Source organism: Lemur catta, chromosome 1 (genome assembly GCF_020740605.2).
Source record: "Lemur catta isolate mLemCat1 chromosome 1, mLemCat1.pri, whole genome shotgun sequence".
Lineage (NCBI taxonomy): Eukaryota > Metazoa > Chordata > Mammalia > Primates > Lemuridae > Lemur > Lemur catta.
Genome location: NC_059128.1, coordinates 36,318,805 through 36,333,045, shown reverse-complemented (window position 1 = coordinate 36,333,045; position 14,241 = coordinate 36,318,805).

The following is a 14,241-nucleotide window of genomic DNA, read 5'->3' as shown; positions in this document are numbered from 1 at the left end:
AGTAATACCAAAATAACCCTAAATCTGCAACAGATGCAAGGATGACCCCTGGGGCAAATGTTAAGTGTGATGACAGCTGGGCATCAATTAATACATTTGTCACCTGCTCCCATGAGAGGATTATAGGAGATTTGGCAAAGAGACAAGTAACCTATTGAACACTCTGCACAAAACTTAGTTAATATTGAGAAAAATTATTTGTGGAGGTATTCCTTTTTATTTTGCTTTAATGTTCTGTCTTATCTAGTTACCTGTTTGGAGTCACAACTTTCTCTGTGAGCTCTGAGGAAGTTAATAAGAGGGCTGGTGAGAGCAGCGCCCCTTTCACCGAGATTACGAAAAAACTTTGTTAAAGTACCCCTTGGAATTTTTCCTGGGAAATACGGGCCTTCTCATTATGGGCTTAATGTTCATAATTTATTAGGTAGTAACTATTTAAAATAAAACTAAAGCACAAAATGTACACTTTTCTAACATTTGGAGACTTGTTTGCTAAATTAAAAGACGAAGTACCAAGACTATAAATTACTTTTGTATGTTGAGGGTGAATGTTTAAATTGTACTTTTTTTTAATTTTTTTTAACAGAATGTTTACTCTTGAGCTTAGCATTTAAATGGTTAAAACAAGCCTTTGAAGTTAACACTCCATTAAGATGAATAGGGGTAATTCACACCTCTGCTGGTGCTATATTATTTCAGTCTAGCTGCGGAGAAAACAAGACAGCATTAGGTTGATTTACTGTGTGAAGGCCCTTTAAACACCCAGGGTCTGGAAATCTTTGTTGTTTGTGTGGGGTTTTTTTTCTCTTTCCATCTAGGAGTAGGATCTGAAATTCTACACGAACGTATAGAAATGAGGTCTTGAAAGTACCGTATTCTCTGCTATCTGGCAATTCCCTATCTGGCATTGGATGGGTGGCAAGTTACCAGATCAACCCAACCTCTCTGGGCTGTGTTTGCTCCTGTACTTTAATGTTTCTTCCTACCACAGCATTTTAAAACTTCATCTTAGTATGCTGATAAATTCACCAACAGCAAAGCAGAAACAAACTATCCATTTTCAGGTGAACTTTATATACACCTTTAAATGGGTTATGAGCTAATCATTGGCCTTCAAGTGCCACGTTTTCATCTTTGCAAAATGCCTACATATAAATCAGCTACCTTTAAGAACCTTTTTTCTTCTCCATATTCCTAGGGTAGTAAAGTTAGCAGAGATCAGTTGGAAAAGATTCATTTCTTTCTCAATGCGTCCTTTGTACCAGTACTATATTGTATTGGAAGCGTGTCTTCCGCCCACTGGTGGGAGTACGACAGCAATTTGACCCTAAAAGGATTCATTTTAAAGCATAGGAATAAGGTTATCTTAACACAAATGAAATGATAAACATTGTATGAGATGTTATGAATTTGGAAGCTCTCTTTTTAAGGTAAACAGATTTTTCTCTTCTTTCTTTGCCCTGCATGTTTGCAGGATCAGGTTACTGGATAATCTGTGGGTAGCTGGGTGTGGAGAGTATTTCCGCTCTGGGCTGTCTGTAGTGCTGACATTGCCAGTACAGTATATTGAGATAGAAAATAGATGCTAGAAACAAAGGAATTCAAACTGAATTAATTTAACCTGTTTTTCCTCTTGGCCTGTTGACAGTTCTCTGCAGCTGTGTTAGAATTAGCCCCCTATGTTAAACATACTTCCTGCAAATTTTCCTTCCTGGATTTTAGGTGTCATAATTTTTGACCTTAGAACTTCTCAGGCCTTTTATAGTACTGAGAAATTTGTTTTTCTAATTTAAAAATCACAATTTATTCATCCTTCTACTGGTAATCCACCTTTAGTTTTTCCATAAAGACATAGAAAAAAAGGAAAACAAAAATTTCTTCATTGCAAACAAGATCTTTTCTGTTTCTCACCCTTCCTAAACAATCTGATAAGTGATTTTACTATCATGATGATATCTTTTTCTAATTTGCCAGGCTGTCAATCAAGACAAGCAATTATGAGGAACAGGAAGGCTCATCTTGGCTGATGGCTGAATAGACAGGTGGGAGTGAAAGGTTTATTCACCTATGGGACAGACTAAATGGGTAGAGAACGATGTAGAAATTGCTCTTTAAATTTTGTGTTGCCATTTAGCTTTTCACATTTAAATACTTTATTTCTCTGACTCAGCTGTAATTAACTCAAAGACAAGAACCATGTCATATACATTCTAGCATCTTTCACTGGAACTAACACATAGGTTCATATAATTGGTTCTCAGTAAATATTTGTTAAATCTTACTTCACTGTGTGTTTAGAGTCTCCTTATGGCTCTGATCAATGCTATATGAGAACTGTCCACTTTGCATGTGTGCTATTGCCAGAAGAGGAAGGGAATAGTGCATGATATTTAAGAAAGATGCTATCTTAGTCTGTGTTGTGCTGCTATAACAGAATTCCACAGACTGGATAATTTATAATGAACAGAAATCTGTTGACTTACAGTTCTGGAGGCTGGGAAGCCCAATATCAAGGCGCCAGCAGATCTGGTGTCTGGTGAGGACCCTGTCTCAACTCCAAAGATGGTTCCTTGAATGCTGCATCCTCTGGAGGGGAGGAACACTGTTCCTCACGTGGCAGAAGAACGAAGAGAGACAACCTACTCCCGAAAGCTTTTTTATTAAGATATTAAACCCACCCATGAGGGTGGAGCCCCCATGGCCTAATCACCTCTTAAAGGCCCCACCTCCCAATACCATTACTTTGGCAATTAAATTTCAACATGAGTTTGGGAAAAAACAAACATTTAACCATAGCAGATGCCATCCATTGCTATTCTTCCAGGATCCTGTAGTATCATTGACTCAGAATGGTCAACCAATCCTTGGTTCTATTATCAGATTTAGTTAGTTTGAATAATTCAGTATAAAGGATACAGCTGACACCAAGCAAGTGCCCAGTGCCCTTCATATCCTATAACTTAGTAGATGACACATTTTTCTGCTATTTACTATAAATTAAGCAAAAAAGCTCTATGCCATGAGTTTTTCCCCAGTGTTTTATTATGAAAAATTTCAACCATGAAATCACAGCCACCACTGCCTATACCTGAGCATCCCACCAGCGGCCTGAGGATCATCCTACCCCTGCCTATCAGAGCCATTTGACAAAATATTGGATGAAAACTTTCTAAGTCTAGCAAGAGACCTAGACATCTAGATACAGGAGGCCCAAAGATCCTCAGAATGCAAAAAGATCTTGTCCACAGCACATTATAGTCAAAACAAAAGAATACTAGAAACAGCAAGAGAAAAGTGTCTGTTCACCTATAAACAAAATCCCATCAGACTAACAGTGGATTTCTCAGCAAAAACCTGACCAGGAGACAATAGGATGACATATTCAAAGTGCTGAAAGAAAAAAACCTGTCACCCAAGGATACTATATCCAGCAAAATTATTCTTCATAAATGAAAGAGAAACAAAGTCTGTCCTAGATAAGCAAATGCTGTGGGAATTGACCAACACTAAACTAGCCCTGTAAGAAATGTTTAAGGGAGTGCTAAACTTAGAAGCAAAAGGACATTTACCACTATGAAAACACACAAACGTATAAAACTCATTGGTAAACAAATGAGGAAGAGAAAGGACTCAAGTGGTACCACTACAGTATACCACCAAACCACAGTGACAAAGAAAAGAGAAAAAAAAATATGCAAAACAACCAGGAAATAATTCGATTAACAATATGACAGTAACAAAACCTCATATATTAATAATAACCTGAATATAAATAAAGTCACCACTTAAAAGATATAGATTGGCTGGGCATGGTGGCTCAGGCCTGTAATACCAGCAATTTGGAAAACCAAAGTGGAAGGATTGCTTGAGGCCCAGAGTTCAAGACCAGCCTGGGCAGCATAGTGAGACCCCATCTTTATAAAAAATTAGCCAGGCATGGTGATGCATGCCTGTAGTCCTACCTACTTGAGAGGCTAAAGCAGGAGGATCATTTGAGCTCAGGAGTTCGAGGCTGCAGTGAGCTATGATCACACCACTGCACTTCAGCCTGGGCAATACAGCAAGACCCTATCTCAAAAAAAAAAAAAGATATAGATTGGTAGAATGGGTAAAGAAACATATACTGGCTACAGGAAACACACTTTACCTGCAAAGACACATAGACTCAAAGGGATGGAAAAAGATATTCCACACAAATTGAACCAAATGCAAGCAGGAATAGCTATACATGTATCAGATAAGCAAGCTCAAGGAACTAGGAAAGCAAGAACAAACCCAAAATTAACAGACAGAAGGAAATAATAAAGATCAGGGCAGAACTAAACAAAATAGAGAATAAAAAAATTACAAAAATCAACAAAATGAAAAGTTGGTTCTTTGAATAGATAAAATTGATAAACCTCTAGCTGGACTAACCAAGAAAAGAAAAAAACCAAATAAACAAAATCAGAAATTTAAAAGGAGACATTACATCTGATACCACAGAAATGCAAAAGATCATCAGAGACTACTATGAACAACTATACACTAACAAACTGGAAAATCAAGAGAAAGTGGATAGATTCCTGGACGCATACAACCTACCAAGATTGAATCAGGATGAAATTAAAAACCCGAACAGACCAATGATGAGTAGAGAGACTGAATCAATAATAAAAAGTCTCCTAACAAAGAAAAGCCTAGGACTGGTTGGGTTCACAACTGAATTCTACCAAACATATAAAGAAGAAATAATACCAATCCTCCTGAAGCTATTGCAAAAAACTGAAGAGGAGGGAACTCTCCCTAACTCATTCCACAAGGCCAGCATTACCTTGGTATCAAAACAAGAAAAGGACACAACAAAAAAAGAAAATTAAATATCCCTAACGAACATAGATGCAAAAACCCTCAACAAAATACCAGCAAACCAAATCCAACAGTACATCAAAAAGATAATAAAGCATGACCAAGTGGGATTTATACCTGGGATGCAAGGATGCTTCAACATACACAAATCAAAAAATGTGATACATCACAGCAACAGAATGAAGGATAAAAATCATATGATCATCTCAATAGATGCAGAAAAATCATCTGATAAAATTCAACATCGCTTCATGATAAAAACTCTCAACAAACTAGGAATAGAAGGAACTTATCTCAAAATAATAAAGGCTATATATGACAAACCCACAGCTAACATCATACTGAATAGGGAAAAGCTGAAAGCCTTTCTTTTAAGATCTGGAACAAGACAAGGATGCCTGCTTTTCACCCTCCTATTCAACATAGTACTGGAAATGCTAGGCAGAGCAATGAGGCAAAAGAAATAAAAGACATCTAAATTAGAAAAGAAGAAGTCAAATTTTCCCTCTTTGCCAATGATATGACCTCATATCTAGAAAAATCCAGACACCACCAAAAAACTCCTAGATTTGATAAATAAATTCAGTAAAGTTGTAGGGTACAAAATCAATATACAAAAACCAATAGCATTTTTATACATGAATAATGAGCTAGTTAAGAAAGAAATCAAGAAGGCAGTCCCATTTACAACAGCTACAAAAAATAAGAACAAAGAAAGAAAATCCCTCAGAATAAATCTAACCAAGGAAGTGAAAGATCTCTAGGAGGAAAACTACAAAACACTGATGAAAGAAATTGAAGAGGATATAAACAAATGGAAAGACAAACCATGCTCATGGATTGGAAGAATTACTATCATTAAAATGACCATATAGTCCAAAGCAATCTATAGATTCAATGCAATCCCTATCAAAATGCCAATGCAATTTTTCATAGAATTAGAAAAAAGCAATTCTAAAATTCACATGGAACCAAAAAAGAGCCCAAATAGCCAAAACAATCCTGTGCAAAAAGAACAAAGCTGGAGGCATCACACTACCTGACTTCAAAATATATTACAAGGCTATAGTAAGCAAAATAGCATGGTATTGGTATAAAAACAGATACATGGAATAGAGAGTCCAGAAATAAATCTATATATACACAGTCAACTGATTTTTGACAAAGGCTCCAAGAATATACACTGGGGTTAGAACATCCCCTTCAATAAATGGTTCTGGGAAAGTTTGGTGTTCACATATGGAAGAATGAAATTGGACTCTTAGCTCTCCCCACATACAAAAATCAACACAAGATAGATTTAAGACCTAAACATAAGACCTAGAACTATAAAACTACTAGAAAATAACTTAGGGAAAACACTTCAAGACATTAGGCAAATATTTCATGGCTAGGATCTCAAAAGCACAGACAACTATAATAACTAGATATAACAGAAATAAACAAATGGGACAATATTAAACTAAAAGCTTCTGCACAGCATAGGAAACAATCAACAGAGTGAAGCTACAACCTGCTGAGTAGGAGAAATTATTTGGAAACGTTCACCGAAAAAAAGGACTAATATCCAGAATATATAAGGACCTAAAACAACTCAACAATTTTTTTTTAAATCCCATTAAAAAGTGCACTAAGGACATAGACATTTCTCAAAAGAAGACATAGAAACATACAAATGGCCAACAGATATATGAAAAAATGTTCAACATAACTAAGTATCAGGGAAATGCAAATCAAAATTACAATGAGATATCTTACCCCAGTTAGAATGGTTATTATTAAAAAGGCAAAAAATAACAGTTTCTGGCATAGATGCAGAGAAAAGGAAACTCTTACACACTTTTGATGGGAAGGTAAATTAATGCAACCACTATGGAAAACAATATGGAGATTCCTCAAAAAACTAAAAGTAGACCTACCATATGATCTAGCAATCCCACTTCTGTGTATTTATCCAATTAAAAAAAATCTGTATATCAAATGGATACCTGCACTCACATGTTTATGGAAGCACTATTCATAATGGCAGAGATATGGAATTAACTTACATGTCAATCGATGGACAAATGGATAAAGAAAATGTGGTATGTATCACAATGGACTACTATTAGGCAATAAAAAAGAATGAATTCATGTCATTTGCAGCAACATGGATGGAACTGGAGGTTATTATGTGAAGTTAAATAAACCAGGCACAGGAAAACAGATGCTGCTTGTTCTCAAACATATGTGGGAGCTAAAAACATTGATGTCATGGAGATAGAGAATAGAAGGATAGATACCAGAGGCTGAGAAGGGTGTGTGAGTGGGAAATGAGGGGAGGGAAGAGAGGTAGATTAGTGAGTACAAATATACAGTTAGAACAAATAAGCCCAATATTTGATAACAGAGTAGGGTGACCATAGTTAGCAACAATGTATATTTCAAAGTATCATTTCTACCAACACATAGAAATGATAAATACTCAAGGTGATGGATACCCCAAATATCCTGACTAGATCATTTCACATTCTATGCATGTAACAAATATTCACATGTATACCATAAATATATAAAATATTTTATATCAATAAAAAAATAAAATGTAGGCTCCCAGGCTTCCCTCCCTTCCCCCCAAAAGTTAAACTCTAATTTCCCATTAGAAAATCTGATTTCCTATTAGAGTAATAGGATTATTACTCTAATTTCCTATTAGAGTAATAGGATTATTACTGTAATCCCTATGTTGTTCAAGGGTCAACTGTTTATACAAATATTCATATTTGCTGAGTGATTTGCAAAGTAAGTTGCAAGTTACTGATAGTCTATGGAACAGTAAGTAAAGTTGAAAATTATTTTTTGTAAATGTCATCATGTATCTTAGCTCCATAGCAAAATACCATAGATTGGGTGGCTTAAACAACAGAAATTTACTTTCTCACAGTTCTAGAGGCTGGGAAGTCCAAGATCAAGGCGCTGACTGGATTGATTTGGTTCTCCTCCTGACTTGCAGATGGCTACCTTCTTGCTGTGTCCTCACATGGTGGAGAGAGCAACCTCTCTCTTTCTCCTTTTTCTTAAAGCCACTAATCCCATCATGAAGGCCCCAACCTCATGACTTAATCTAACCCTAGTTACATCCCAAAGGCCCCATCTCCAAATACCATCACAGTGAGGGTTAGGACTTCAACATGAATGTAGGGGTGAGGGGAGACACAGTTCAGTCCACAGTATTTTCTGTGAACAAATGTATTTTAAATGTTTCATAACCTTTTTTTAACCAAATTATATCCCTTTCTTCAAAAGGATAAGAAATTTGATGGCATCTTTTACTTAATTGCCAGACAACTGTATACATGGAAGAACAGAGTTTAAGAAGGGAGAAGCAGCTGGCATCAGAACTTCTCTTAGTAAGGAAAATACCTTTAATGTCTTTGCTTAGGAAAATATCTTGATAAGCTATTTGTGTGTGAAAGGTGAGATCCTATATGGTGGCCCAACAATGTGATTATATGAAATGCCTGTAAATTGTAAACTTTAAAGTAGTTAATTTTATGTTATTGAATTTCACCTTTATTAATAAAAAAGGTGTGACCCTAAGAAAATGGGTTGGCAGGAGAAAAGGAAGTGAGATAGAGAGCTAAGGCACTCTGCATGAAAAAGAACATGGATTTGGGAGTTGGAGAAACGGAGAGAGAAAGGGGCAGACAGTCCTACGCCAGTGGTGGCGGTCTGGAGTCTGGGGAAAATTGGCTGAAGGGCATTTTAAGAAAAGAAATGTCTAATATTCAATTTCAGTTTGCCCACCTCTGTCTCCTGAAACCAATAAAGTCAGCTATGCACAAAAGTACCTCTTATGAACAAAGTTGTGTGTGTAAACCCTTCTCTAGAGCCACATGGGACAGAACAAGAACAGCATTGTGCTAGCCAGATAATCCAGAAACCTCAAAACAAGTGGACTACAAAGTCAGAAATGACCAAGAAAAAAATGTAAGCCACCTGCCTCCTCCCAGAGTCATTGGGGACATCAGGTAGGTTGTGGGATTATCCTCATACGAGGGATGTAACTGAACTAACAGCCTGACTCTCAAAGTGCAGGCAACTTTAGTTGACATCTCACTGGCGATATATTGTCATTTCATTGATTTAAGAGTTCATGCTTAATTAATCACTGGTACTTGTAAGGAAATGTCTCTTCTTAAAGACAAAAAGACCAAACCTCCACAGAGGTAGATCTTGGGAGTTGAGGACAACTCTCTATACCTTTATGACGTTTGCCATAAGGGTCATCTTCCTAGGTTCTCTATAACCAAGTCTGGTAGTTCCAAAACCAGGCTCCCAGAACTTGCCTTATATCAAGCCGGTTTTTGGTGTATTTGGGATCAGAACCACTTGACCCTGTTGTCTACTTGAATGGTGGCAGTAGGAATCAAAGGGAGTGGGGCCCCTAGGGAAGGGCATTCTCATGGGAAAGAGTGAAGACCATTTTTACAGTTCCCTAGTTCTCTTACCCAGTTCTCCACTCTGTTAAATCTGAGAGAGTTTGGTATTTTAAATGAACGGAAGGTCGTCAATCTCATAAAATGACAACGATGAGCTAACACTTCTATGTATGGGCCAGGCACTACATCAAACGCGTTATCTCATGTAATCTAAGGTAGGTACAGATATATTCCCCATTTAATAGATTAGAAATTAATATTTAGAGAGGTTATGAGGTTAAGTGACACATCTAGACTATACACTTAAATTTTGACTATAAAGTGTTAATAATTAAATATATACAGCTGTTGGGAGGGTTTTTTCCCACAAAAAGTTCTACTCATAGTTGGTATGTAGTCAATATTGACTGTGTTGAAGTATGCTTTATCAATTTAAAATATGGCACCTGTTCTGCCACATCATCCAGACAGCATTTGGGCCTGCTTTGTGTCCTCTTGAGTCATGGTTCATTGTCATAGCATTCTTGTTTCTCCTTTGTTAAGTATTTCAGAGGAAATTCTGGACAAAGGAAAGATATATGGGCTTTTAAGTACAGCAGGAATGTGTTCCAATATTTGTCAACTAGACTGAGAGAAAACTTGGATTGCTTGCAAAACAGTATCAGAAATCCATTTCTGTATTCTATTACTCTCCACAAATACAATTTTTAAAAATCCAAATATAGCTTAGACCATCAGTAGTCTAATTCAGCATTTCCTAGACTTGAGATAGCTTTTGGATCTTTGGAACTAAAAGATGAATTTTGGGACATTGCCAACTTTTTATTTTACGAATTGAGGATGTTAAAAACTTGCCATCTATCATCACCTTTAATATAAAAAATTAAGGAAGGTTATAATATAATAAAATATAGTACTTTAAGTTCAAAGACTGGATTTGTGGAAAACTTGCTACATAACTCTTATATTTTTCATCAAGGACCAATGAAAACTTTCTCATAAACCAATACTTGGAAACTACCAGTCTAAATAACCAGTCCATATTCAAAATTCAGTGAAGATTTCTTCACTTCTAATGCTCATTGACTTCAATTATCTTACATTTGGAAGGAAGTATATATAAAAACAGATTAATGACTTAGTTGGCTTTTCTCCCAATAATTGCTGATCCTAACCTTTAGAAGAGAAAAATATCTAAATAATTAATTCCTGGTTTACAAATTAACAAAATTTTTGTCAACATTTCAGGATTTAGAAAAAAACATTGACAGAGCATTTCTGTTGCAAAACTTCATAAGTTTATATGATATATCTAAAGTTAATCAGTAATGATTATACCATGATAATATTTACATTTCATGGGGAAGCAAAATACTTGGAAACTCTCCACATATCTGTCTAAAGATTTGTCATTTATTTGCATTCAAATAAATTCTTTGCTTTCATTCATCAAGAATGGTTCTCAACTTACTAGCTAACCAGACTAAATAAATAGAGTTGCATTCATTCATTTTACTGTCAATGTAAAAAGGACTTTTACAAATTTATTTTCAATCAAATCCCCCAAAAGATGTCTGATCACTACAACACTCAGTTACTTAAATATTTCACAATGTTGCCACTTCCATAGTAAAACAGAAAGTAACTTGCTTTCAGTAAATCAGAGAGCCGTACTCTAGCAACCTGGAACTTTATTCTGGTAAGATAAAATTCTTGAACTCTATTTCCAGCTCCATTTGTAAACAGATAATTTTCCCTGTCATAGAGGTATATGGCATTGTTAGGTATATATAGTATTAATATTTGTTCTTCAGTTGGTAAACTTCTCCTGGAACTTATTATATAATCCAATGGAGGCAATTTGTGTCCAATAACTAGGATGGTCCTTCATATCCTGAAGGACAGACCTTGGCCTTTGCGTATCCCATGTGTACACTAGTGGGTGCTTGTTGAAAGAATGAATATCTAGGTGAGTAATACAAACATTAAAAACTCTGCTAGACAAGTTCATAGGAGTGAGAGCTCACTGCCTTCTGGGTGAGTGGGGAAGATTTTGTAGAAGAAGTAACAGCTGAAGTAAAATTGAAGGATAGCCAAAGTAGAAATGAGAAACAAAGGAAGGCACTCTTACTTGGAAAGAAAATACTAATAATACATACAGGGAAATACAAGATACATTTTGGAAATGACAAGTAAAAATTTTGCCAGGAGCAAATAGCAATTTGAGAAATAAAGCTGTAAGGTGAGATCCTGATTGTAGAGAATGCTGGAGGCCAGCTGAGTTTGGACTGTATGCCAAGTAGAGGGTAGGTCTTGGTTGAAGGCGTTTGAGCAAAGTTTATTAAAAAATGGTGGTAGCAAAAGATTAATCACCTCTCTGCTTTGTACTAACGCCATCACTATCTCCCAGAAGCTAGGAAGGAACACTTTCAGCCTTCAAGAGCTGGTTATCTAAAAACCCACATATTCACACTTGAGTTGTTAAGTCTCAGCTCCAGGGGCATGAAGAACTTTTTCTAGAGTTTTAGGAAATCCCTCATGTACTCAGATCCTATTAAGACCTCTGGTGTTTTAGAGGACTTCTCATGAGTTTCTACCTCCATACTTTCTGCCTCCATACTTTTGCATAAGCCATTCCTGCTGTTTTCTCTTTCCCCTCTAAATCCCTTCCTCTCCCTGAAAACCTAATTCAACACGCACCTCTTCGGGAAGGACTTCCCAGACTGTGGTTTCATGTAGCTCTGTTTACTCCATTACTCAGGAAACCCACCCCCCAACATCTTGATACTACATTTAATTTCTCTAAATGATAAAGTATACAAATTCTTGTATATTCACGTGCCTAACCACCCAGTCACAGCCTTTAGGAGAGATGCTATGTCTGTCAGTGCCTTTATGCTCCCTCCCAAGACCTGCCTCCCATCCTCACTGCACCTGCCCAGCTCACAGCCTTCACGGCACAATGCAGTGGTCATGGTGAGTGTTGATGGTTTAAGAGCATGCCCTGAACAACAAAGGATTTCTTTCAAACTGAAATCCTATGGGATCCATGGAATGTGGATTTTCACCTCTCCTTGGCTCCAGCTCCTTTCGCTGGCATGTGTAGAGCTTCTAGAGCAGTCCTTAGCACAAGGAATCACTTCGTCTGCCTTGTTCCTAGCCTCACTTTCTCCAGTTTCTGTGGGCCTGTTCACATAGTCAAGCTGTTAATAACCTAGAATTGCACACCATGAAAAGTAAGCATTAAAAAGCAATAACGACAACAAAAACCCCTGAATTTTATGCAGGCTCAATTTTTAAGAACTGTTTCTTCCTAACTCACTTTTATTCTCCTTCATCTACTCTCTTATACCTATGACTAACGATGGTATGGACACCCCACCCATTATACACACCTAATTTCATCTCTCCAAATTTTATTTAGTGTTCTTCTAGAGCTTGTGTGTTATGTGACCTGTTGTAGGGAGAGGGAATCTGTGATGCCAGATGGACAAAGTCATACCTTTATCTCCAAGTCCCAGCCTGGTAAAAATCATAGCACTTGAGGATTTGGAGCTGACCCTCTTCCTTAAAATTTGGGCCTTCCAAAAATATATTTTAGGCTGCCTGTACCTGCATGCCATAGGTTTTTATACCAACTACTGCTTCAGATGAAGCTTCAGAGTCCTACCCTCATGGATGCAAATCAAAACAGAGCTCAGAATCAGGTATGGGAAGCAAGTCCGAGTGGTTGATTTGCATGGGGAGCTTTTGTCTCTGAGTGAAGGCAGCCAAATTCCCTGGGCTCCCCAGCCCTCCGGAAATATGTTCTACAGGGCCTGGGGGCCCAGGCCCACCGGGTGGGCGTGATTTGAATGTTCACTGCCACAGCTGCTGCACTGGGCCCTGGTCGCTGCCGTCGGTTTCACTCCATTTTACTGCCTCAGAATCCCCTGTGCATGTTAGTGGTTAACACAGCAGCCAGGAGACGCCAGACAGCTCTCGGCACCTGGTTCAAATTTAAAGCTCATTTACACATGATGTCACACACCCATTGTCAGCACGAGGGAGGTCAGGATGGTTCATTTTGGGAAGGTTCGCATTGTTGAGTCTTTACAACACTCACCGCTATTAATGCCTTAACCATCTGACTTGGATTTCGGTTTTCTGGCATGAGGTAATCCCAGGCACTAGATTTATATGCTGAATGGGAAGCCAGCAATGGTGGCTAATCATGCTGGTTTGCAGATCTGCACCTCTGGAGCCTTGGGATGGAATTAGAGGGCCACATGGCAAGTAGCAAATCATGGGGGTTTTGTGCAGGAGGGGAATTATCCAGACCTGGAAGCAGGGGCCATGCAGGGGGTGTTGTCTGAGCCAGGAGTCTTGACTGAAGGATGGAAACAAAAGTTGGACAAGGTCTGGGCCCAGAGACCATAGGAATTACCCTAGTTTGGGGTCCTTTTGCTCATCACCCATAGAAATCCCAAACCCATCTTCCCAGGCCCAATGTGAGTCTCTTGTGTTCCATGAAGCTTTCCTGACCACCCAGCCCCCAATACTTTCTCTCCTGAATCCCTACATACTTTTGACAATAAAGTAAGCAGACTAACAGTTACTAAGTACTTAATTTGTTCTACCAGCTCATTTATACCCTCGCAGCAATCCTATGTGGAAGATAGGACATTATTATTTCCCTTTTGCAGATGATGAAACAGATTCAGAGAGGTTAAATAATGGGTCCAGTGTCACAGCTGCTAAGAGGCAGGATGGAATATGGATTCCAAAGGCCAGATTCTAACCACTGGAATAGTCTCTGTAGTACACAGTAGTACTACAATTTCCGTGGTACTTAGCAGTGATAATATGGGAAAGAGAGCCTGTGCCCTAGGGGAGTGCCATAGGGGAGTACATAGTAGTGCTGTCTAGTGCCTCACGTTTATGTATTGTCTCTAGCACCTGGCTGTCAATAAACTCTGGATCCCCTGCCCTC